The sequence below is a fragment of the Camellia sinensis genome, chromosome 3 (assembly GCF_055761805.1).
Source record: "Camellia sinensis isolate YWXY chromosome 3, ASM5576180v1, whole genome shotgun sequence".
Classification (NCBI taxonomy): Eukaryota; Viridiplantae; Streptophyta; class Magnoliopsida; order Ericales; family Theaceae; genus Camellia; species Camellia sinensis.
Genome location: NC_138963.1, coordinates 17,300,233 through 17,326,623, shown reverse-complemented (window position 1 = coordinate 17,326,623; position 26,391 = coordinate 17,300,233). Strand labels below are relative to the sequence as shown.

The following is a 26,391-nucleotide window of genomic DNA, read 5'->3' as shown; positions in this document are numbered from 1 at the left end:
TCCAAGTGAAAGAGATTTGGGGGGGCCTCGAATGCGTGTAGACCGGTGGGGAAGTACATTAGGCATATCATCAGTAGATAGTTGATCCACCTGATTTACAAGCTCCTTCAAAGATACCTTAGTCGAAGATTTGCTTTTTGATTTACTCTTGGCTAGTTTGCTCTTGGCTAGTTTGCCCTTCTTCAATGATATCTTACTACCCTCTCTGTCCCTCTCATTGTCCTTCTCTTTCTCTTTCTCTATCTCCTTAATCATCTTATGACAGCACAGTGACAAGGTTTCACTGGGGCATTTTGTCGAACAGGTAAAGGGCACTTCTGTGTTGTTCCTCTCTCTGTGATGCACTTCTGTGTTGTTCCTCTTCTATGTACGTTTGGGGACAGACGAGCATGAATATATATATATATATATATATGGGTTGTTATTCAATCATAGAGGACGGTCGTCTTCGTCGGCACCATCGACGGCAGCGAGCAAGATGAAAAAATCCTTCGGGTTGAAGAAGAGGAGTCCAAACTCGGCTACGGGTCAGAACAACCAGGTGATTTTTTTTTTTTTTTTTCTTTTAAAAATGTTATAGTATACAACACAAATGTATAATCTAATTTAGGGAGCCCTTACTACTTGGAATACCCGTTTGTCTCATACACAGGGATTGTAGTAGTAAAGGATTAAGATTCTCACACTTATTTCACACATTGTTTAACTGTAAAAAATAATTATATATTATTATATCATTCTAATCAAATTCAAGGAGTCTTTGTTACGGCTTAAATGACTTACTTATGATTTATTTTAATTTGAGGATTTGTGTTAGACCATATAGTGTAACTTTTGCTTACAATTTGTTAGACATAAATAATTTAAATAAGTTGAGAAAAGTTGATCTAAAAGTTAAAGAGTGCTTTAATTTTTGTTTTTTAATTATCAACTTTTAATTTATAATAAGTTTCACCAAGACTATATTTCACTCATTTATCTTATCTACTAATTTGTTTTCAAAATTTCATCATATATCAAATTCTTGATTTTATTAAGAATAATTCTAAGTACTCACCCTTAAATTTTCTGAATTTATCCCGAATAGAATTGTTTAGATGTGATTGAATTTGTGTAGTGTAAAATCTATGTATAAAATAAATTCCAACAACAAAATGATAATTTTAAATAAGTTTTAAATAATTAAATTTAAATTTATAATATTACTATTGATTAATACCAATTCCAATGATATAACTTCTCTTCACAATCTTATCAAAAATTCCATTAATGTCTCATCCATTAAACAGCAAAAAAAAGTCTAAATCCCATTTAAAATTTGGCAATCAAATGTGTCTTGTTGGATCATAATTAGACACTTCAATGTAACGGCTTTATTCATTCCCGCCCCCATTTCACCTTAAGAGTTGTTTGGGATGTTCTAAATAAGTATACTTTTTGTCTTTTTAGACTAAAAAGTTGAGAGAAAAAATATGAATATTTGAGTTAACTTTTTGACTTTTTATGAAAAAATGTATAATAAAAAATTGTAAAAATTGGTTTGTAGAGGAAAATTAGGATTGAGAGTTGTGCAGCCGTAATTGTTGACTTTTGATAAATAGTGTTAACTTTTTAACTTTTTAAATAACTTTTTGACTTTTTTTAAGTATCTCAAACTTAGCCTTATTGTACAAACAGAGTCCTACAAACTCAGATGTGGCCTGTTGTCTGACATTTATTTTAGTATTTTTTCGTACTAAATAGCTAAATTTATAACATCTTCCAAAAATTCTTCCACTTGAGGCAAAAAGTTCATGGTACAAACATTAAAATTTTCTTTTGGCAGATCTCTTCAACCTACTAGAGGCGTTGCAGAAACCTTGTGTGGTTCACCACTTTACATGGCTCAAATAATGCAACTTCAGAGTTATGATCCAAAGGTGACATTCACTTTTTCCTGATACAATCACTTTGGACATTTTTCTTATACCTTCTCCTGTTATAGCAAGGATCTCTAGAGTGATTACTGGCAAGTCACATCAATTTTTCTGATGTGACTTGCCAGTAAATCTCAACCACACAATGTAGTAGTCTAAGGAAACTTTAGGAAAATTTCACTCTAGAGGATCCTTGGTGCTCCTGTTAACCTTGAACTGAAAACGCAGGCAGATCTCTGGAGTGTTGGTGCCATTCTGTTTCAGCTTGTGACAGGAAATACCCCCTTTACCGGAAACAATCAAATTCAGGTGTAGTAATCTTTATTATGAGCGCATCTGAGTAGTTTCATGTAGTGCTCAGGTTATTTTCATAGTTTGGTTAGTGATGTATAATGTCTCTGGGATTTCTAAGAATTTTTTGACGTAGGCTATATCAGTAAGTTTTCATCTTTTTTTTACCCTTGACCTACATATTTTCGTCTCATGTGTTGAGCAGTTGCTCCAGAACATCATGAAATCAACTGAATTGCAATTTCCTCCAATAAAAAGGATTTGAGTTCTGACTGTTTAGATTTGTGTCAGAAATTGCTACCCCGTAATCCAGGTATTTGAATTCTACATATCTTGATTTTGGCTGCATATAAGATTACAATGGCTAGGACAGTTACACCAAACGGGCCATTGTGTCTCTGATAACTGTTCACTCAACTAGATTTATAAAATTGCTGGTAATTAGATAATGTTGGACAACATATATCTGCCTTGATATTTGAAAGCTTTTATTTGAGCTGCCTACCCGGTAACCACACTTGCCAGTTATGAGGAATGCAAGTGTTCAGCTTCAAAATGGTGGCCAAAATGTGCATGATAATGCTCTTGTTAGCCTTTTCCAATATGCATCAGATAACAGTGATGACATTGTGTAAAATTCTTTCGGGAAGATGAATTATTATCTTTTTTGCAGCTTTTACTAGTTACAAATCAAGTGAAGGAATTAAATAAGAGACATGAGAATTTAGTTTATCTTTAAATGATTCAGATTTATGAGCTTAAGTAGAATTCAACCTTCTCTCCTCTCCCTTATAATCTTTTCCCTCCTGCATTTGCAGTGGAGCAGTTGACATTCGAAGAGTTTTTTAATCACCCTTTTCTGTCTCTGAGGCAATCAGATGAGGTAAATGAGTCGCAGAATATGGAACAGTTCTCACTCTTTACTCAAAATTACAAAACTCATTTTGTTATGCAGGAATAGTTCACCAAGAACCATAGATGGTTTTTCCTTTCTAAAAGCAATCCTGTGAGGAGTGCAGAAGAAAGTTCCCAAGAAGATTGTTTGCCTTTCATTCTTGATGATGATTCCAGTGGACCTGATGGGAGTTCATCCTTTGTTAGGAGGCCCTCAATGAAGTCTACATATGGATTTTCTCTTGATACAAAAGTTGATAGGAAGGAAGTGTTTAACACTTCAAACAACATGGATCGTACTTCCAAGAATAGTATTGTTACACATACTGGTTTTAGAATTGGTAGTCATAGATCTTCAAGTCCACAGACCAAAGACCAATGAACACACACCCAAGAGGTAAACTTCATTTCATAATGTTCCACATGTTATTTCCATATTCTTTTGCCTAGATCCATAAACTGTCTAGCTAAATCATATCCCTTCTATGAATTTTACAGTAGCGGATTCATTAGAGTTGGTTTATCAGGATTATGTTATTGTCTCTGGACCCCCAACGGATGTGTCATCGTCTTTGGTAAGTGCTTCCAAGCCAAGCCATTTGCCACGCAAGTTAGAGAATCCACAAGAAGAATCTGCATATTTTAACACCACGCCCAGTGCCCCGATGCCAATCATTGGTGCGGTTGGCAGTAGATTGGGTCGTGTTGGAAGCTTGGACAGTCATAGTTCTACTCCTTCGGGGACTTCACATGGATCCATGGATATAGGAGATGCCCTGGAGCAGCCATCATTGCACTGCATGACCAGGATTAAGTCATTGCAGTGGGCTGCCTCTGCTATCACAGAATTAGTAAATAAAAAGGTAATTCCGATCAATTCCCACTCGTGCAATCAAACAGCTTTCATTGTAGTGTATGTGAAGTGACCAGAACAATCATACATAATTCTCTATTACCCCACCCCAATTCTCAAACTCTCTCACAGTTATTCCCACAATTAAAAGATGTATTGCTGGCAGCAGAACAAGTACAATCCAATTGAAATACTTCTCTTATTTAGGATTATAATCTATTGCACCTGCGATGTCCAATTATTCATTCTATGCCTAAGAACTTTTCTTATCTAGGACTAGTTCTTGTTTGTTTCCTTTTATCTATGATGGGCATCTGTTGAATACTACATATCAAGTCACTATCATCAATCAACAGTATACTAATACAAACTTAAAAGACTGAGGCCTATTTTGGGAAGTCAACATTTTAGCCAAAAAGCCACTACACAAAAGTCAACTCTTCTCTCTGCTTTTGGTGCCAGAGTCTCACTAAATATTTTATCATCTTATGTGTTGCTGGTACCTTGAACATTCAAACAACTACTTTGTTTTCTGTTCTCTGTAGAAGATTGAGCCGGGTAGGCAACTAGAAGCATTTTCGATTCAGCTTGTAATTCTTGCAATATGGAAGCAAGCTCTTCACATTTGCCATACCCAAGCTGCGTCAGCTATTGAAGGAAGCCCATCACGAGAGATGGCCAGATTGAGGGAGAGCACTATCCAGGAGCATGGGAGTCCTGATATTGCCAACACTCAAGGACCTCAGGATATTTGCTCTCAGATTGAGAGGGAATTTCTCCTTGAAGTTGGGAATGCTGAGGAACTTGCCAAGGTTATTGCGCCTGGTATGGCTTTTAAGTCTTGATGTTACCAACTGGTCGAAAGGCATCCTTGCTTTTTTGTTCATTTGTCCTTATCGATACTATGATGGTGATATAGAAATCAGTGCATGTGTACTTGTAGGGAAAGTCTATAGTACATTTTGTTTAAAAAATGTATGGTACATAGAAAATCAATGGTTCAGATTGAGCCACATCATTAAAAGTGACCTGGTAAGCAGGTCACTTTTTATAGTTATGAGCCAAAATCATATTTGTTCATAACTAGAATCAAATTAATCATAACTTAGTTATGAGCTCTCATCACATATCTCATAACCACATCTCATAACCAGCACCATTTTGTTGATAACCAATATCATATATTTCATAACTACAATCACATATCTCATAACTACATCTCATAACCAATATCCTTTAGCTCATAATCACACCACTTTGATCATAACCAATATCACATATCTCATAACTACTACCCATATAAATCATAACCACATCTTATAACCAATCCCCCTTTGACTCATAACCAACATTACATATCTCATAATTAACACCATTTTGCTCATAACCACATCACTTTGATCATAACCAATATCACATATCTTATAACTAATAATCACATATCTCATAACCAAACACTCTTTTGACTCATAACTACACCACTTTGCTCATAACCAAAATCACATATCTCATAAACAACAATCATATATCGCATAACCATTACCTACATATCTCATAACCAACACTCTTTGGCTCATAACTAACATCACATATCTCATAACACCCTTTGGCTCATAGTCACACCACTTTGATCATAATTAACATCACATATCTCATAACCACATCTCATAACCAGCACCATTTTGTTGATAACCAATATCATATATTTCATAACTACAATCACATATCTCATAACTACATCTCATAACCAATATCCTTTAGCTCATAATCACACCACTTTGATCATAACCAATATCACATATCTCATAACATTAATCACATATCTCATAACTACTACCCATATAACTCATAACCGCATCTTATAACCAATCCCCTTTTGACTCATAACCAACATTACATATCTCATAATTAACACCCTTTTGCTCATAACCACATCACTTTGATCATAACCAATATCACATATCTTATAACTAATAATCGCATATCTCATAACCAAACACTCTTTTGACTCGTAACTACACCACTTTGCTCATAACCAAAATCACATATCTCATAAATAACAATAATATATCTCATAACCATTACCCACATATCTCATAACCAACACTCTTTGGCTCATAACTAACATTACATATATCATAACCGCTAATCACATATCTCATAACACCCTTTGGCTCATAGTCACACCACTTTGATCATAATTAACATCACATATCTCATAACCATTAGTCATATATCTCATAATCAATACTCTTTGACTCATAACCATACCACTTTACTTATAACCACTAATCACATATCTCATAACCAACATTCATTGGCTCATAACCACACCACTTTACTCATAACCACTAATCACATATCTCATAACCACACCACACTACAAGAAAAATGGGCTTATAAGGCGGAACTTTTTGCGACGTCACATTTGCCGTCGCAAAAAATGACTTTTTGCCACAGCACAACTTGCCATCTCAAAAAATGTGACTTTTTGAGACGGCACAACTTGCCGTCGATAAAAAATGTGACTTTTTGTGACGACACAACTTGTCGTCGCAAAAAATGTGACTTTTGGAGACGTCAGAACTTACCGTCTAAAAAAAATGTGACTTTTTGAGACGGCACAACTTGCCGTCGCCAAAAAATGTGACTTTTTGAGACGACACAACTTGGCGTCGCAAAAAAATAGAGCATTTGCGATGATAGAAATTGCTGTCGCAAAAAAAAAAGAGTATTTGCGACGGTACCAGCTGTAGTCGAAAAAAAAAAGAAAAAGTTTTGTGCGATTGTAATACGTATCGTTGCAAAAAAAAAGTTTAAAAATATATATATATATATTGTGGCTTTGAGACGGCTTCATATATATATAGTCATAAAATGGTTTAAATAAATGCAACGGTATTTTTCTGTTACAAAAAAAAAAATAAAATAAATAAAAACGACGTCGTCTTACTCTTTTGAACATTTCTCCTTTCACCAATTTTTTCATCTTTCTATCTCTCTCTCTCTGTCTCTCTTCTCTTTCTCTTTCTCTTTCTCACTCATAACTCTTCTCTGTCTGTCTGTCTGTCTATCTGTCTCTCTCTTTCTCTATGTGTCTCTGTCTTTGTCTCTCTTATTTCCCTTTCTCTCACTCATCACTCTTCTTTGTCTGTCTGTCTGTCTCTTTCTTTCTCTCTATGTCTCTGTCTCTCTTCTCTTTCTCTCTCACTCATCATTCATCACTCTTCTCTGTCTGTCTGTCTCTCTCTCTTTCTCTCTGTGTCTCTCGTCCATCTTTCTTCTCTTTATCTCTCTTATCTCTCTTCTCTCTCTGTCTCTCTTCTTTTTATCTCTCTCGCTCTCTCGCTCATCTCTCTCTGTCTCTCTCTCTCGTTTATCTCTTTTCGCTCTTTCTCTCTCTCTCTCTCTCTTTGTCTATATCTTTTTATCCATTTTTTTTATCTTCCTTCATTTCTCTCTTCTCTTTCTCTCTCTCACTCATCACTCTTCTCTGTCTTTCTGTCTATCTGTCTCTCTCTGTGTCTCTCACTCATCTATCTCTTCTCTCATCTCTTTTCTCATCTCTTTTCTCTCTCTGTCTCTTTCGCTCATCTCTCTTCTCTTTATCTCTCTCGCTCATCTCTCTTCTCTCTATCTTTCTCTCTGTCTCTCTCGTTCATCTCTTTTCTCTTTACGTCTCTCTCGCTCATCTCTCTTCTCTCTATCTCTCTCGTTCATCTCTCTTCTCTCTATGTCTCTTTTTTGTCTCTCACTCTCTATCTCTTTTTCTTTCTCTCTCTCTCTCTCTCTCCCACTGTGTTTGCGTTGTTCACTCTCTCACTCCCGTTTTCTCTGTTTGCGTTGTTCTCTCTCTCTCCCACTGTGTTTACGTTTTTTTTTCTCTCTCTCTCCCTCTCTCTTGCTCATCACTCTGTCTGTCTCTCTCCTCTCTCTCCTCTATCTGTCTCTCACTCATTTATCTCTCTCACCACCCATCTCCTCTACCACCTTCACCACTACTACAAACGCTATTCCACCACCACCACTACTTCCATTGTCGCCACTTCACCTCTATGACTACCATTACTACTGCCATCGCCACCACTTCATTACCACCACTACCACTACTGCCACTACTACTACCATTACCTCTCTTTCACCCCTGTCACTCCATTTACACTACCACTACCACAACTTCACTACTAATCTCTTTCACCATCACCATCACCATCATCTCTTATCCACCATCTTCACCACTATTGCTGCTCCCTTTCCTCTACCACAAAAAATTAGTTCATGATTTTTAGTAACAAAAAAAAAAAAAAATAGGCCGCAGAAAAATATTTTTCATTGACTACAAAAAATTAACTTTTATTTTAGTGAAAAATATTTTTCATTAAAATATTACCCCTACTTCTACCAAATAAATAATAATAATATTTTTTTAAAAAAATTTATTAACTACAAAAAAATATATTTTTTAACAAAAAATAAATTTTTTTGATGACGAAACCCCCGCTGCAAAAAAAAAAAAAAAAATTAAACTACATTATTTTATTATTTAAATTTCATTTGTGACTAAAAAAAATATATATATTTTTATTTTTTATTCCCGCCCCCTTTTTTTTTTTCCATTCCCGCTCCTCCCTTCCTTTTTTTTTTTCCATCCCCCCCACCCCCCCCAAAAAAAAAACAAAAAAAATCCCCAATCTCAAACCCAAAAATCCCTAATCTCTTTTTACCCCCCCTCTCTCTCTCTCGATCGATCAACGTCGAGCGGCGGGGGAGCAGCGTTGGAGCAGCAGCAGCAGCGTCGGTCTCCTCAACTTTACGCCTACATTTTTAATTCCTAATAGGCAGTTACAACATGTCCATGCAACTTTTGTGAGGGGATTCTTGAATCCAGTGAGTATTCTAACAATTGTAGTATTCAAAAATTCATTACTCATATGTTTAGTTGCACTGTTTTCACTATAACAAAAGTAACTTATGGTGACGAAAAGTAGTGAAGAAAATAAATTTTGTCACTAAATAAGAACAATTTGTGACGAATTATAAAATTTTGTCACATATAATAAAAAATAAAAATAATAGGTGATGAAATTTATTTGCGTCAATAAATACTTCTTTTTAGGTGAGAAAAAATTAAATTTCGTCATTGAAGGCTTTTCCGCCAAATTTTTTTGGTGGCGCCAAAATTTTGAGACTTTTGGTGAGAAAAAAATTTGTCATTAATTATAAAATTATTAGTGAGGAATATATTTTCGTCACTAATAATTTTACATTTTGTTTTTAAAAAAAAAACTTGATTTTAAATATTTTAAGATTATTTGGTGAGAAATATATTTTCGTTACTAATAATTTTTAATATTTTGAGACCTTTTACTGAGGAAATCATTTTGTCACTAATTTTGGATGGAAAATTTTGACAAATTGAGCAGTAATGAAAAAAAAATACTCTACTAATTTTTTCTCTTTTTTTTTTTTTTGTGTTTATCAGTTTCCTCTCACATCTCTCTCTCTCACTACAACAAATTATAATTTTAACAATTAAAAAATTTCATAAAACACACAAATTTATTTTTTAGCGGGAATACTTTCACATTACCAGTCCAATTTATGAATTATGATTTATTTTTATTTTTTTTCATATTTTTCCATGTCTTTACATAAACCCAAAATTAAAGCACTAAAAAAATTCTGATTTAGCGCCTAAATTGTTTTCAACTCCTTGGTTAGAACTTTGTGCCCTAATAATCTATCCATAGTTCTTTCACAAAGCTGTAGCAGAGAACAACGTGAGCTCATCCTCCACACCGTGAGTTCATCCTGCACCGACATCAAGCTACAGCACCACCGTGAGTTCTAGGTCAGTTTGTTGTCTCTGTTTCTCTTTCTCTACCCCTCTCTCTCTTCTGGTCTCTGGGTTTCTTATTCTCTACCCTCACTCTGTTTTCGGACGTGTTTCTGTAAATGGAATTCATTGTTAAGATGAGATTAAAGTTATTCCATTCGTTAGTTCTAACATCTCCAAAACTTCTCTACTTTAAAGGGTTCCATGAACAACTTGAATGATTTTAATTTGGGAAAAAAAATATAGAAAACAGAATGATTAACATGTTATGTATTTTGATTATGATATTCATATTCTACCCAATATAATCATTGAAGTGAATGAATTGTTGGTGATTCTACACACACACAGAGTAAAGTCTCATGCTTCTGATTATGGGTCTGCTAGGTGTTTGATAAAATGCCACAATGGCTAGTTTTTTCTTTATTGTTTTGTTCGCTTTTTTTTTTTTTTAAAGGAGCAGCAGGATTGGATAATTATAAAATCATATTAATCTTCCCCCCCCTTTCTCTAATCACAAAGTTATTGTAAGGATAATGACTGATAAATGACAATGATGCCCTTGTTTTGCATTTCACATCCTTGGTTCTTGTAATGAATGATAAATGATAATGATGTCCCTGCTAGACATGGTCTAAATTCATGCCAGAATTTCTCATTTGCTAAGTAATAGAAATTCCCTTTCTTTTGTTAGATGTCCTGTATTTTAATGCATTATCTTGCATCTCCCACATGTAAGAAAATTTAAGCAACATTGTAGGTAATTCTGTGATGAGTTTTGTTAATTTGTAGGTTTTGAATTATTTGAAATTATTGGCGCCCTTCTTTTTTCAATTGACAACAATTCACATAACTATTTTAGTAATCCACAGTAATGTTTCTCTTTATATGTACTATTCATTAGGCAAACCTTTCTTTGGTCTCTAATGCACAAGTCAGTAGAAATATTCCTTCGTCAATGCTTGTGCTCATAGAATCCCCGTCTGTTTCAGTCTAGTAAAAAGTGATGGTTTTTACAAACTAGTTATTCCTAGTATCTTCAACCATAAAGCTATTTTCTCCTATGTTGAATGAACCACTAAATACCACTTCATTTTTTGCGTAACTTTGTGGCAGAGAAAAAAATTCAAGATCGTGTTCACTTTGTTAACAAAACCCTTAATGTAGCTCCTTATCTTGTGTCCATTGATGTTCTTGTTTAGAACTCCCAAGTACTTTCGCTGAATTACGGTGTCAGTTCACATTGCAAGCATTACTTTATTTATTCATTTTTCCATTTTTTCTAGGAGTCATAGTTTATAAAAGTAAATTCAGTAAAGGAGTGTCACCTGTATACACTTATCTTTTCTTTCAGTTTGACATTCTACTTCTTCGTTTTAGTAGGATTCATTTACCTTTTAACTAATATCACTCCTTTGCCTTTTTTACTTCAGTCATCTTTATTCATGCTTACTAATAGCATGACAAGTGATCTATGAGTTGACAGTAGAAAGAACTATTTGGGTCATTTAATTCAAATTCTGACCTTCTCGAATTTTTTTCATGATCTTGGAAAATGATGAGAGGTTCATAAAGCTGGTTCATTCATTTTCAAAACAAGAAGTATATAATAATTGACAAGTCAGAAGGAAAAATGTGAAAATGAGAAAATAAAAAATAATAAAAAAAAAACCATGAACATCTTTCCACAACCGAATTCACATTGACCATGTTCGGTTTATTACCTGTAATTCTTTAGGAGACGAAGCTTCTGATAGAATTTGATAAATTCAAGTTTCAACCTTTCTTCAGCTTTTCTTAGCTCCTCTTTATTAAAACTCAAGTCCTTTTCCTTGGAATCCTTCAGAACACCTTTTATAGTTGATATTGGACTTTCAAGTGTATTGTTAATCTTCACATGATCAAGGATTTCTAGAGGGATTAGGATACCTCTTTGCTGGTGTTAGGGAACTTGGGTTTGCATGAGTTCCAAATGAAACTAATTGTTATCATTTAGGAAAAGAAAACAGTAGCTGAAATTAATAGTGGTTTTCTGTACTGTTCTTACTTCACCAAGATTTGATCTTTGTTATTGGTGACTAAGTGAAATTGAAGCTATCTAAATACCTATAGGCTGTAACTATAAGTAGGAGACCTTGTAATAATTGTTTATTACCAAAGATAAAGAAAAAGTCAATGCTGTTTTGCATTTGTGGCTCAATCTTATTGGTATTCAACACAGATTTTGCTGATAGTAAACAATTATTTCTGGAAAATACTATTCTCACAGCCTTCTTGGTAGCATATACAGCCTTCTAATAAAGAAGGGACAATTTTCTCATTTGAGAAAGCAACCAAAGAAGCTGTGGTAATAAAGCATCACATCTTTTTTCCTTCACTTGTACTGGTGGTGAGGAAAGTCTTATATGATATATGAATTATCTTCTACTTACATTCTCCATGAAAACAAATTTCTATCACTCCAGTTAACTTTCCCATTGAGGTTGTCCATACATTGCCGAGGGTCAAGTTTTCAGAGGAGAGCAATCAATACATACCAAAGAGACATTAAGATTTCTACCCATAACACAGTATTAAAGATTTGAATCGACAAACATAATTTTCCGTCCATGTATGATTCAGATTTTTGCTTTCAGATTAACATGTCAACCTTAACTAAATTCTGCACAAGAAAATCAAAAGACATTAAAAATCCATTAGTCAGTGTTGGTGGCTAGGAAGGATGAATTGGGTACAAGGTACAGACTTTTAACTTCTGGCATTACTTGCACAAAGTGGGGGTCCTTAGACTTGAACCCACATTCTTAGGCTTGACATTCCAATATGAATCATTTTATCCAATATGAATCATGCACAATGAATGTTCATCATGTTCTAAAAGCCCAAATAATCCTCAAAAACTTACCAGAAATTCCATCTGAATGAGGCACTGTGGCTAGTGGAAATTTAAAGCTATCTGCCTCCTCACTCATCAGAGAACAGCCATGATCAATTTGTCTTGTGGATTGATTTAAATTGACATGGGTACCACTTCCTCCCACTTGCCAACAGTGGCCAAGTTTGAATATATTTGAAGCACATGAACACCAGGTTTAGAGTTGTGTGAGTCAGAATTCGATGGGTATAAATCACTTATTTATAAGAATAGATCTTAACTTATACAAGGAGGATAAGTCAAAAAAATTCTGTGAAGTTTGATTAATTAAAAAGTTATAAAGTTATAAGTTTGATTAATTATTTGCTATAAGTTGGACAGTGTATAAAGTTATACTTGCGGGTGTGTTTTAGAGCAATCCAAATACCTAAAAATAACCCAAGTCAATTAAGAAAAATACCAAAGAACCCAAATGAATTGCCTTAATGAGTCTTCATATATTTATTCATATTTTTTTTATTTGTTACGATTTCATTCTTCTTTTAGAATCTCTGCTATAAATGGGGTGCAAAATTGACTCCATCAAAGGTGGCTAATAAAGTGAAGCACTATGACAAGATAAGTGGAAGAAGTCGAGGGTTTGGCTTCGTGACGAGGAGGTTGTTTTTTTGTCTTTTTTTTTTTTATAAATAATCTTTAGCATGATGTTCACATTTTGATTTGGGTTTAATTTGATTTGATTGTAGAAGTAAGCAAAGCAGGGCCTCTGGTTGAGTATGAGCGTAGAATTGCCACGAGTGATCTTGTGGATGGGGATAGTAGTCAGGTAATATTGCAATCAATTCACTCTTCATGTTTGATTATAAGTTTCAAAGGAAAAGCTAGTAGTTTGTATGTCTTTTCCGAATTGTCTCCAACCTAGAAGGTTAAGTTTGTCATATTCGATCGGAATTTTAGGTGAAGTAGCTATGTATCAGTTAGTTATCATGAGCATACCACTAACTTTTGGTGTACCATTATGGATTTATAATTTATAAACATTAATTTGTCAATTGTTCTGGATTTATATATAGGAGTCTTTAATACAATTAAAAAAAAAAACAATAGTTAAACATTTTATCAATTTATACAATATATTCTTTAAGAAAATTAAAAAAAAAAATCAATGTTAAATAGTTTCTTCTAGAATGTATGCTAAATTTCGTTTCTTCTTGTTTGTGATATGTAATTTTAAATTTTTGAATGAGGCAAGTTGAAGTGAATGTATGTGGATGCATGTGGCTGTTATTACCAAAAATATAAGGAAAATGTTTTGTGCCTTGACTAGCAGGAAAAAAGGTACCACAACCAAAAACTAGGGTTTGTGTTTCTGTTTGATTGCTAAGAAAAAAAAATTTTGAAATTTGTGTTAGGGTTTTGGTTTTGGCTTGAATTTGTAGAACATGTTTTTCAGATTCCTCAATTATTGATTATTAGGGTTATGATTGTTTGTTAGGGTTTGGGCATTGTGGGTTTTGCCTTGAATTTCTATAATGGCCTTGATTATGGACTTCATTATACTTGATTTTGAATTTGATTTTGAATTTCTTGAATGGACTTCTACGGGTTGAATGGAATTTGATTCAGAACAGGTTTCTATAATGATTTTTGTTCATTGGTTCCACTATACAGATTCTGAATATGTTCAAAAGCTGTTCTAAATCAGATTCTGAATCTATCCATTTATTAGAACAGATTTTTGTTCATTCGGAACAGGTTTCTATAATGGAACAGGTTTTGAACAGATTCGGAATAGGTTATGGACTTCTATGGGTTCTGGACTTGTTCATAGTTAAATAACGAAATGTTGAATTTCTTGAATTTCTATAATGGTCTTGATTTTGGACTTGATTATACTTGATTTAGAATTTGATTTTGAATTTCTTGTTGAATTTGGGCATTATGGGATAGCAGTTAAGGTCTTGATTATGCTGATTTTTGTTTTTTATTTACTGTTCTTGTCAAAATAACCAGTTTAGCTAAGCACAAGTTCAATGTTGTCTTGAGTTAAAATCTATGGCTTAATCTAATATGTTTACTAATGTATGTATATGTATATATATATATTTATCTTGTATTGTAGCAAATGTTTTGGCCCTTGAACCCTAATCTCATTCTCAGCCCAGATATTCATCTAAAAGCTCATCTCTAAGTTATTAATTCATAGTAGCTATGTTTACTAATGTATGTATATATATATTTATCTTCTATTTTGTATGCAGATTACAAAATGGCTTCTTCCTCTAGTAACAATAGCTACTTAAGATTGATACCAAGATTTTGTGATTGTGGGAGAACAGCTGCCATACACATTGTGCTTTCCAATCAGAATGGAAATAAAGGCCGTGTGTACTTTGTTTGTCCATCAAAATATGTAAGTACTATGGAAATTTGTTTGCAAATTTATTAGCCTGATTTGATTAACTGATTGTCATGCATTGTAGATTAGTAAGGAACACTGCAATTACTTCAAGTTTGTAGATGATGATGACTACGACATGATCTCCAATGTTGCACCTCGTACATCTATAAGAAGCGAAGAATTTAACGATCCAAGCACAAGGGTTTATGAGATGGATAATGAATTTCAGGAGCATGGTAGAAGGCTTCGAAAGATGGAGAAGAAATTGAATGTCGTGCTTTATGTCATTGTATTTTGTATTGTTTTATATTTTATAATGTAAACTACTGAGTTCATAGCTTTTGGGGAATTTGATGGATATACTTATGGATTGAATGGACTTGATGTATGTCCTTATGGATTGAATGAACTTTATAACTTCAATGGACTTCTATTTTCAATTACTGTTGATAGGTTGAAATTATTGTTGAATTTGTTGTTGAATTATGATGTCAGACATATATGGATTGAATTATGAATTTCTTATATGGATTGAATGGACTTGTTGAATTATGATGTCAGACATGTTGAATTTATACCAGACATGTTGATTGAATGGACTTGAATGGACTTTTTGGATTATGGATTATGGATTGAATGGACATGTTGAATTTATGGATTATGATGGACATGATGATTATGAATGGAGATGTTGAATTGAATGGATTATGGATTATGATGTCAGACATGTTGAATTTATACCAGACATGTATTATTATGGATTGAATGGACTTGTTGGACTTGTTGACTTTATACCAGACATGTTGAATTTCTTGAATTTCTATAATGGACATGTTGAATTATGAAATAATTATTCACCATTGCAATTGAATGGTCATCCTATAAGGAGACTAAAGAAACTTTTACTTTAGTAAATCAAACATGGCATTAAAGAAATCTACTTATTTGTGCATAGATAACATAGCACAACTGATAGTTCCTACACTTGGCTTCTTTTAAGGTTTTGTTTCAGGTGTTATTATTAGAGCTTGTTGGCTGCTTTCTAACATTACTTTTTTAAGGAAAAGTGGTGTGGTGACAAGGTTTGGCAGTAAAGTGGAAAGGTGGGGAGGTTCATGAGTGTTATGTTTGTCATATCCTGTAAAAGAATTTATTAGAAAAAAGGCAGGAGAATCACCATGTTAGTACCCAAACTGTCATTTTTTCCCCAAGAATGTCCATATTATTAATTGATCTAATAAATAACTGCTAATAATTGTTGAATTCAACTCACCATCATCTTCATTCATGAAATCATTAAAACATTTAAACAGAAAACAGAAGGATATAGGTACTTGAAACCCAAAATAAAATTTATTTCTTAAGCTTCAGCTTCGATGGACAACACTGCAAAACTCAATTCCATTAAATTTATTTCTATAACCTCTGTTCAACAATCATCATATTGACCTCAATTTAACTCTTACCATGCTACTTAGACATTCATAATCTATGCTACTTACAGCCAAATGTTACTAATAATATGTAATCTCTTACCATGCTACTTAGACATTCATAATCTATAACAACTCCAAAAAATTACATATTATCCAGCAAAAGATTACATATATCCAGCAACAGATTACATATTATTGCCAAATGCTTCATTTTGGACTGCTCAATGCTGCTTCAATAGTGCATAGCCATGCTGCTTCATTCTGGACTGCATCATTCTTAAATTCTGGACTGCATCATTCTGAGCTTCAATTCTGGAGTGTTTTATTCTGGACTGCATCATTCTGAACTTCATTCTGCTGAACCTGTCATTCTGCTTTAAACAATCAACCTGTGATTCTGCTTCTGAACCTGTCATTCTACACAAATTGACTGAATCTGAAATTCAGATTAACCTCTTCAGAATCTGAATCTGAAAATCAGATTAACCTGTTCACAATATGAAATTCAAAAATCTGAAATTAACCTGTTCAGAATCTGTTCAAAATCTGAAATTAACCTCTTCAGAACCTGTTCAAAACCACATTAACCTGTTCAGAACCTATTCAAAACCTGTTCAAAACCAGATTAACATGTTCATAATCTGAAATACAAAATCTGAAATTAACCTGTTCAGAATCTGTTCAAAATCTGAAATTAACCTCTTCAGAACCTGTTCAAAACCTGTTCAAAACCACATTAACCTGTTCAGAACCTGTTCAAAACCTATTCAAAACCAGATTAACATGTTCAGAATCTGAAATACAAAATCTGAAATTAACCTGTTCAGAATCTGTTCAAAATCTGAAATTAACCTCTTCAGAACCTGTTCAAAACCTATTCAAAACCAAATATAATCTGTTCTGAATCTGTTCAAAACCTATTCAGAATCAAATATAACCTGTTCTGAATCTGTTCAAAACCTATTCGCCATTCCTGATTCACTGAAAGATGAGCTTCCAATTTTGTCCACCATTTGCAATGCGCTCTCTTGTGTCCCATCCATACACGGAAAATAATAGGATTGACCTTGCGGCACCTAAAAATACCATAATAACAAAATATCATTAATAAGTTCAAACATAATGTAATGAACACCATACAAAAAATTGTACTGGACCATGAAACACATACCCGCTCGTACGTATCGTCTTCCATCCCATCCGTACAACCGAAATTCAACTTATGAGGTTCACATTGACCCATCTTGCGACCCTATAATAACACACATTGGTGAAAAAGTTTGACAAAAATAAATTCAAGTCTTTTACATACAAGCAGAAAATGAAATTTATACCTGGACTAAAAATTTATACTTTCCATAAACCTCTTGCTTGCTTGGTGATTATCAGCACGTTGGCATCTAAGATGGGGAAACCATGCCATTAAAAGAAGCTTTAAACTGATAAAACCTCCTTCAAACCTTCTCTTTTAGAGTCACATTGATGATTCCTATTGGAGATTTAGGTTGATAATGTTCATCTGTATCCGCCTCTTTAATTTCCTGGTAAGCACATTGCAGGACATACGTTCAAACATCAATAAAGAATATGATTTAATGACTTGAAAACTAAAAGCATGGCATATCTTTTAGTTATTGGCTTTTCGCTTGCAAAGACGTGTAGTGTTTTCCATGAATTAGATTCAATAATTAACCATTAGGTGTTAGCTTGAATAGTCCAAATTTCAGCTGTATTGTTACTTGTACCAATGGGATATTCGAAAGCTTAAATGCAGTGACCAGTATTATCTCTAAAGATGCCACCAATGCTTGCTCGACCAGGGTTACCTTGACAAGCACCATTCGTGTCGAGTTTGTTAACCGAGAGTGTGTACTTTAAAAGTGTTCATCAGAATAGAGAGTGCAAACTTAGCAGCATACGATATCTTGTGAAGGTGTAAAGGTTGATTTTCAAGAAGCATTTTATTCCTAGTTGTCCACATTTGCCAAGAGTAAGAAAAGTTTAAGTGAAGCATGATTGGTAAAGTTTAGATTTAGCCGAAATGATAGTGCCATTAGGGAAATAATTGGATTTAAACATCAAAGCCCATAAAGATTCAGAATGTCTCAATAAGTGCCATCCCAACTTCATCATGTAGGGCTGGTTAAGCATCATTAGGTTTTAATGCCTAATCCTCCATAATTAATAGGGCGACAAACCGTGGACCAAGCTGATGTACTTCGTCGATAATATCCCAAAATGTTGATTTAGAAACTAGTGACCAGTTTCTAGCAATTGATAAATTGAATACATGCATGAGCCACTGCCAGAGAGAGACAGAGAGAGAGAGAGAGATTATGCACAATTTATGTATTAATTAAAAACTTAAATCAAGTATAGTTATGCACAATTTATATATTAATTGCAAACTTCAGTCAATGAATCGAATGTACAAATATTTGTTTGACTAGAAGGGATTAGAAAAGCTTAATAGAAACCTGTCCAATTAGGGAATATAATACATGGGATTTGGAAGCTTGAGCGAGCGGATGGAAACTGATGAACCCAAAAGATCGCTCCATTGGTCTCCAGAGCCCAAAATCCAGTATCCCTCTTCCACCATCTCATTCCTCTTCTTCGACTTGTATATTGTCGCTAGCTTCCCATGGTCCTCAGTTGCTCTGCACGGTTTAAGACACTTGAAATTTAGTAAAAATATGCAACAAAGGAGACCATCTCTAATTTAATATTAAAAATAAAAACCATATTTAAATTGGAGGTTTAATTCCCCATCAAAGAAGGCCCATAAAATTTTATTTATTTATTTATTTTTTTTGTTGATAAATCAGAAGGCTCATCATGTTCACCCTTCCATCATTGAAAATTAATCTGTGGCCCAAAAAACACATTAGACAAGATCATAAGGAAATTGAATTCATCCTATGAGAGGGACAAGTTAGTCACTCTTTAAAAAAATTGGCAAAAGTTGCCTTTTAGCATTGAGTAAAATTGAAATAACTTTCTTTATAAAACTAATGCTATTAAAGCAGATGAATATATTCTATAGACCATCACATCAATGTAACATTTGAGGTACAAATTTCATAATATGAGTAGTGACAATTAACTAGCTCCTAATATCAAATCTTCTAGGAAAAAATTATTACTGTTTGATCACACAAGGTAGGACTGTAAAGGAATTGGCTATAGGCTAGCTTTAGTTGAGCCGAATTCAATTGAAAAAGAAACAAATCAGATTGGAATTTAATTTACATCATTAATTTGGCCGTTAATTCAACAATTGCTGCCACATTCATGAGTCTAGATTTGGTTTGCAATATATTTTCAACAGGACTTGACAGAATTATCAAGTCACAAGAACCAAAGAACGAAAACAAGGATGTTTGTGTGTAAGAAAAAAAAAAAAAAAATCAAGTATGCATTTTCCTATTTGTACAGTGCATGCATGCACAAGCAGCGATAGATGCATAACTAGATTGAGGTTTTATTCACTGAATTAAAAAAATATCCAATTTGATTCTTTTGTCAATGGACATATTACATCACATATGCCACTGGAAGGAAATACTGCCATGTTCCTCAATTTCTAGTTATTTATCAGAATATCTAATATGTATCATAAAATACATATCAAAAGTGTATATGATATACACTATTTGAAATGTATATGTCATAACATGAAAATAAAGATGTGTATTATAGCATAACCCTTCCCTTTGTTTTGTGTTATCATTAGAAACACTACAAGAAATTTGAGTTTTAGTGGTGTTTTTTAAAATGTCGCTAAAAGCCTGAAAAACACTGTAAAATATTACAACAATGTTTAAAATTTTTGTCGTTGATATGACCGCCGCAATAGCTTTACAACGTTTGAAAACCGTCATTAAAATTATTAGACGGTGTTTTTTAAAATGCCGCAAAATCTTTTACATCCGCTTCCATTTCCATCACAAACTAACACATGACGTCATTTAGTGGCGTTCTAAATGACGTTTTTTGAAAAAACGCCACTTTTTTTTCTCCTTGATTATGAAATATGAGAAAAATTACAATCAATATTTTGTCCAAAGCGTAGCATTTCAGAAGATATGCACTGAAAGATTCAACACAATTATGAGGCCCCGTTTGCCAAGATTCTAAAATATAGTACAAGCCAAAGAATTTAACTAAAGAAGGCAGCTTGATGTAATAACAAACAAATCTAAGCCAAATAAGTGCAAAAAAATATTTAAACTAAATAAGTCCAAAAAAACAACAAAAATTTAATGCATTTTTCACAATTTTAGTAAAGGATTATAAGCAAATGTCTTTCTTTGCCTCAAAGAACTCGCCTTCTGCCTTCTTTTTCTTCTTCTCGACTTGCTTTGCAAAATACTTGTCATCAAACTTTTCAACATTGTCCAGTTCCAAAAAAAAAAAAAAAAAACTTTTCAACATTGATGCCAGAGATGTCCACCTTGGTCGAAGTATCAATCAAATAAGATTGATTTACATGTCTAAGAGGAACACCATTAAGCTTGAAAGGTCCCGTAGAAGCAATGGAGAAAATGAGACAGTAATTCAAAAGCTACTCAACAATATCTTACCAAACCAAGTGAAAAAAACACGCCTAATGGAAATCGTAGGGCTGCCCTTGGGAGTGCACAATTCCACAATGGTATTCTTTACCAAATGAGCTCGTACTACCAACAAAATCAAGCAATGGTAATGCTATCTATCAAGACCAGATTAAGAATTGCAATCCTTCCAAATCATATATTGCATAAGTCATGAACAAGTAAATTTTCCAAGGACCAACCACAGATCTCATGAGAATATGGCAATCAATACAGCCAAGTCATGTCAAACTAATATTTATGCAACAAAGCAACAGTAATCATACTCTATGATTCCACATACACAATTTTATGTGACTAAGCAACACCACTCATAGGATATCCAACATCAAACTATGCAGCATCACATAAACTAACAGGTATTTGCCATCATCAAACCCAAGAACATAAGAGAGAATAAAAATAAAATAAAAACTCACCTTGCAAAAATTAAAAATTAAAAGATACAAATTTAGTACCTTAGGTAGTGATGACGCAGCTCTTGCTTGGAGAAGACATTTTTTAATCTAAAAGTACTATGCATTTACCAACTTGCCAAGTTTAGAACAAAAGAAAAAAAATGCAAGCCCTCAAATATTCAATTCCCTATAGGTCTTAAAAAAATTCAGAATTCAAACATAAGAACCCAAAACAAACATTTGAACAAGTGGAATCAGCTATGGCAAAATCAAAAGATGGTAGGCACACTACAACATATAAAAGTTTTAGAGACCAAATGTTTTGGTCTCTAAAAGTGAAAATTTTGTTGTAAAAGACATTTAAAGACCAATTTCCATCTTCATGAGGATAGTTGCTAAAAGGTCGTCCCGAAAAGTAAAAAATAAGGCATTTAGCGACAAAATTTTGAAAATGTCACTAATAAATAGACTTTTAGGGACAAAATGATTTGGTCTCAAAATGATTTATTTTTTGAGACAAAAAATTTGATCCCAAAAGGATAATAATTCATCACTAATGTCCAATTTTTGTTGCTAAAATTATAATGACGACACTTTTCCAACAAAATTATTTGGTCTCTAAAAAATAATTTTGTCCCTAAATTTTGGTTTCTAAAACCTTAATTTTTTGTAGTGACAACAACCTGAGAGAAGAAATCAACAGAAGTATCACAAATTTAAAACTAATGAGAAGGTGCATTATGTTCTTGTATACAGCTTGTTATTGAGGTGGTTGTTTGTAAGCAGCACGTCACCCATTTCTTAGTGCGATGGTTGCATGTAGGACACATGTTAATAGGTATGCAAAACCATGTCACTTGCCATTGAATGTTTGCATGAACATCATGTGTCACTAGCTTGTTATGAAGTGGTTGCATTGTATGTCTACCACTAGTCCACTTCTTGTTATTTTGTAGTTTTTCTATTCCAAAGTACTTCATAAGGAAGTAACTTCCTTGGCTACTTATATATAGGGTTGTAATTACTCTTTTTAAGGATGTCTTTGAAGAACTGAAACTTAAGATTTTGAGATTTTATTTTAGCCTTACTTTGTTATTTCTTGTGGCTTGGTTTTGAGATCCACAGCTCGTGGAATTTGACCCTTACTTGCTAGATTTTGCATAAATCAATCATAAAATTTGATTTTACAAAGTTTGAGAAAACTGCCCCCCACCCCCCAAAAGAGGAGTTTTTTCCAAGTTTGACCTTAGTCAAAGAAGTCAAAACACGCAGCACCAAAAGGGCCATACTTTTGGAGATCATAACTCAGAAATGTGGTTCTAAAAAATCCTTTTCCATCCCCAACTTAGTTTCTTGGTAACTATGATTGAGACCACCACCATTTATATAAACATGTTTATTGTAATAACTCAACTAACCAATTGTCAAATAAGCCTAGAAATAAAAGTCTACATAGATATTTTATATTTATTATATACATACCCCATGTATTCTAAGGATCTTTTTTTCTGTCAAAAAACTACAAAAATAACATCTTTCTCCAAGAAAGACAATCCTGATATTGCATCCTTTGCCAGCAGTGGTAACCATAATGATCACATCTTATCCTCAAGAGTTCAAGAATGCCTCCAGCAAAAAACAAAAACAAAAACAAAAAAATTTGGCGGCATTGGATCAAATATACATTCACAATCCACATTACAAACTTCAACACTTTGAATGATACTGCAGTTCAAGAAAAAAGCAAATATCACAATCACAAAGTTAAAAAGCTACATAAAAATATTGTTGTACTAAATGCCCATTATTAGCAAATATGGTGCTATTAACTTTATTTTATTGGCTGCAAATACGATGCTATTGTTAACAGGCAACAATCTTGTCAGATTTGCTTTTCCTATTTCTAATTAGATAACCAATCAATGTTTCAAATTAGGTTTCAAATTAGATTTCAAATATAATTCTAAAAAGCTCATCTTTGAGAAAAAAAACTAACGTCGATCATTTTTTATTTTTTACTTTTTTAAAAAGGTAAGGAAACAACAACTGCCATGTCATTTGAACTGCTCGTAGGTAGTAATTCAAAGCTGGGACAATGGAGTACATACACTAGTATGATCCCTAAAACAATGGAGTACCTACTACACTACAATGCAGTCAAAAGAAGTCATGACAATAACCAATTAGTGATCCCCAAGACAAAGGTAGCCTTTCTATAGTCACTGCAAAGTCCCTTTCTCTAGTAATAACATGCATTGCAGTAATCAGCTACTTGGTCATATCATGGCAAACAATATGCTGCCAAGACCAGCCATGATATTGCTCCCATTATTTGCACAACTACCGCGCACCTAAATAGTAAATACAGAGTCTCTAACAAGGTAGCCCACTTAAAAGAGTATTTTCTGAACTGATTACAACCATGTCAATTAAAATTCTAAACTAATTCTCTGCAGATTATTGCTCCTATCAAATAAATTAATCGTTACAAACAACTCTGCACTCAGTTCTGATACAAATTCAAGAAGACGTACATTCAATATAAAAATTTCAAGTTCTAAACTTTACTTTAACAACGAGATTCTTATTTTATTTTTTATTTTTAGTCTCTGCATTCAAAGAAAAAGCAAGAATTAATTTAAAATAGTATCGATTATCATATATGAATGATAAACCTGCATTTGATATTTTAGAACTTAATTACAACTGGGATCTACCATTTACGTGGAATTTTCCCACAAAGAACTTCAATGTAGGTAAAGTTTTTAAAAGAATTGATATTCTACATGATTTATCTCTACTAATTACTTCATGCTATAATTTCTTTTAATAATTTATATGCATGGTTATAGATGAAGAAAACTAGGTTTGCTCTGAGTTCTAACTGGATCAGAAAAACATTGTGCCAAAGTTTCAACTTGAATCAATCCATGTTTTCTTTTTTCTTCCTCCCCCTTACTCTTCATTTTCCATTCTAATTCAAATAAAATCAAACTGATGAGCTTTCTCTATGAATCTTATCCAATATAATAGAGCAATCAATCACCAATCTAACAATTGCAAAGCAATCAGACAATAAAATTACTTACAAAAACTCTCTGTATAACATATCAAATCCAACTGTTGATCAGATCAAGAGGACAACAATTCAAATATAACTTTCGATTACAGCACCACAGGAAAATGTACACTAAACGAGCTTCAAAATCTGAATATAAACTAGTTTACAACTCAAATGAAATCTAACAAATTTTTTTTTTGCAACCACCATATATATATATATATATATATTTTTCATTTATTAGCAAATGAAATCTAAGAAAAAAATATATGAAAGACAATACATGAATTTTTTTAATTTTTTGAAATATGTACCTGAGATAAAGAGCAAGATAGGTCTGATTTGATTCAAACTCGATTTCGGATTTGCGATTTGCAAACTCAAGATGGGAGCTAATAGTGAGAGAGATTGAGTTCGAGTTTGATTAGCCTCGAGATCGATGAAGAACAGAGATCGTTGCGATTGATGAAGAACAACTAGAACAAACCCATGGTGGAGACGTCCAGAGAGTGAGAGCTTGTGAAGAAGATGTCGACATGGCTGAAGCCCGGATCGCCGACGAGGCTGGTGGTCCTTGGAAGCTTCAGCTATGGCGGAAGAGAAAAGGGAGGAGAAGAGCCAACAAGAGGGCCAAACACACTGATTCAATTTTGTTTCCCCTTCTAACCGGTGTATCCGGTTGCCTATTTGAGAGTTCAATTATTTAAGTAATTTAGTTATGATCTGGTTATGAGATAATATGATATAAATAAGTAACTGAATATAACTAAGTTATGACTTAATATGGTAGTAATTATGACTAATATGATATTGGTTATGACATAAAATCATATAAGTTCATAACTAAATGTATGGTACATCTAAATGTACCATAGCATCACCCGTACTTGTATCCTTTTGAATCATACTGTATATATATATATATATTTTTTTTTGTTGTAGTCATCTTTTTTAACTCATTTAAGAGCTTTGACAAGCTTGTTTTTTTTTTTTCCGTGTATTGTAAACTAATATTTCTTATAAACTTCAGTCATGCAAAATTAAAGCACGGAATAACACTAGAAGATAAAAGTAATTTTATTTATGTGGGAGCTACTTTCTTTTGCTTCTGGTTAAGTTGAAGTGTTACATCCCAAACATAAAGGGGCTCTTTGTTTGATCCTTTATAACAGCATATTTTGTATCCTTTTTGTAATTTTTATGTAGATACTTATACTAGTTATTTTTGTGATGATAATAGGAAATACAGAGATGCCAGATGCTATGGAGACAATCTATCAATCTGCTCTTGCTTTGGGCAGGCGTGGTGCTGTAAGGAATTTTACATCTTGGACATACAATGGAAAATTCTTTTTGTTTGTTTGTTTCTTTTTAGTGTTTTTGCCTCCAATCTTTTGTTGTTGCTGCCGACAGAACGCATATAAAATACATAGTTTAATATGTATAAATGTTACTTTGAATGAACCAGCAACACCATTGAGAACTGATGTCTTTGGCAGGTAGATGAGTACATGGGTGATACGGAAAATGCAGCCGTTTATTATTCAAAAGCAGTGCGATTGTTAGTCTTCCTTCTCGTCGAAGCACCTTCACTCATTCTCAATCCTCCCTTCTGTCTCACTGAATCAGACCGCTATAGACTCCGAAATTACATTGATGTCCTTAATAATAGGCAAAGTCATTCAAGGTCTCAAAGGATGGCTCTTCTTAAGTCTGACGGTCAACAATGCCCACCTTAATTTATGATTTCAACTTGTAATACCACAATCCTGATGTTAGAGCCCTGCTTCACTGTGTATAATAATTTGTTTGTG

At 33.5% G+C, this 26,391-nt stretch overlaps 2 long non-coding RNA genes and 1 pseudogene across 9 annotated transcripts; 2 read left to right on the top strand and 1 right to left on the bottom strand.

Annotated features, from left to right (window-relative positions):
- The first annotated feature begins 478 nt into the window (after positions 1-478).
- Positions 479-26,391, top strand: LOC145821349 (serine/threonine-protein kinase ATG1c-like; annotated as a pseudogene). The gene is made up of 9 exons (XR_014363328.1): positions 479-541; positions 2,145-2,225; positions 2,413-2,520; positions 3,026-3,090; positions 3,169-3,498; positions 3,600-3,964; positions 4,500-4,779; positions 25,818-25,888; positions 26,077-26,391. The product of XR_014363328.1 is annotated as a serine/threonine-protein kinase ATG1c-like (transcript).
- On the top strand, positions 9,741-15,109 carry LOC145822356 (uncharacterized). 2 transcript variants are annotated; one of them, XR_014363496.1, is made up of 4 exons: positions 9,741-9,805; positions 13,212-13,324; positions 13,412-13,491; positions 14,927-15,109. It is a non-coding gene; the product is annotated as an uncharacterized LOC145822356 (long non-coding RNA). The 2 variants fall into 2 exon arrangements; XR_014363495.1 differs by lacking the exon at positions 9,741-9,805 and having other exon boundaries at positions 12,771-13,324.
- Positions 16,398-19,319, bottom strand: LOC145822355 (uncharacterized). Of its 6 annotated transcripts, none has more exons than XR_014363494.1 (7): positions 18,980-19,319; positions 17,837-18,043; positions 17,674-17,754; positions 17,463-17,578; positions 17,169-17,376; positions 17,027-17,070; positions 16,398-16,938 (listed from the first exon to the last, which is right to left on the bottom strand). It is a non-coding gene; the product is annotated as an uncharacterized LOC145822355 (long non-coding RNA). The 6 variants fall into 6 exon arrangements; XR_014363492.1 differs by having other exon boundaries at positions 17,441-17,578; positions 18,980-19,318; XR_014363491.1 differs by lacking the exon at positions 17,027-17,070 and having other exon boundaries at positions 16,398-16,865; positions 16,912-16,938; positions 17,169-17,223; positions 17,322-17,578; positions 18,980-19,312.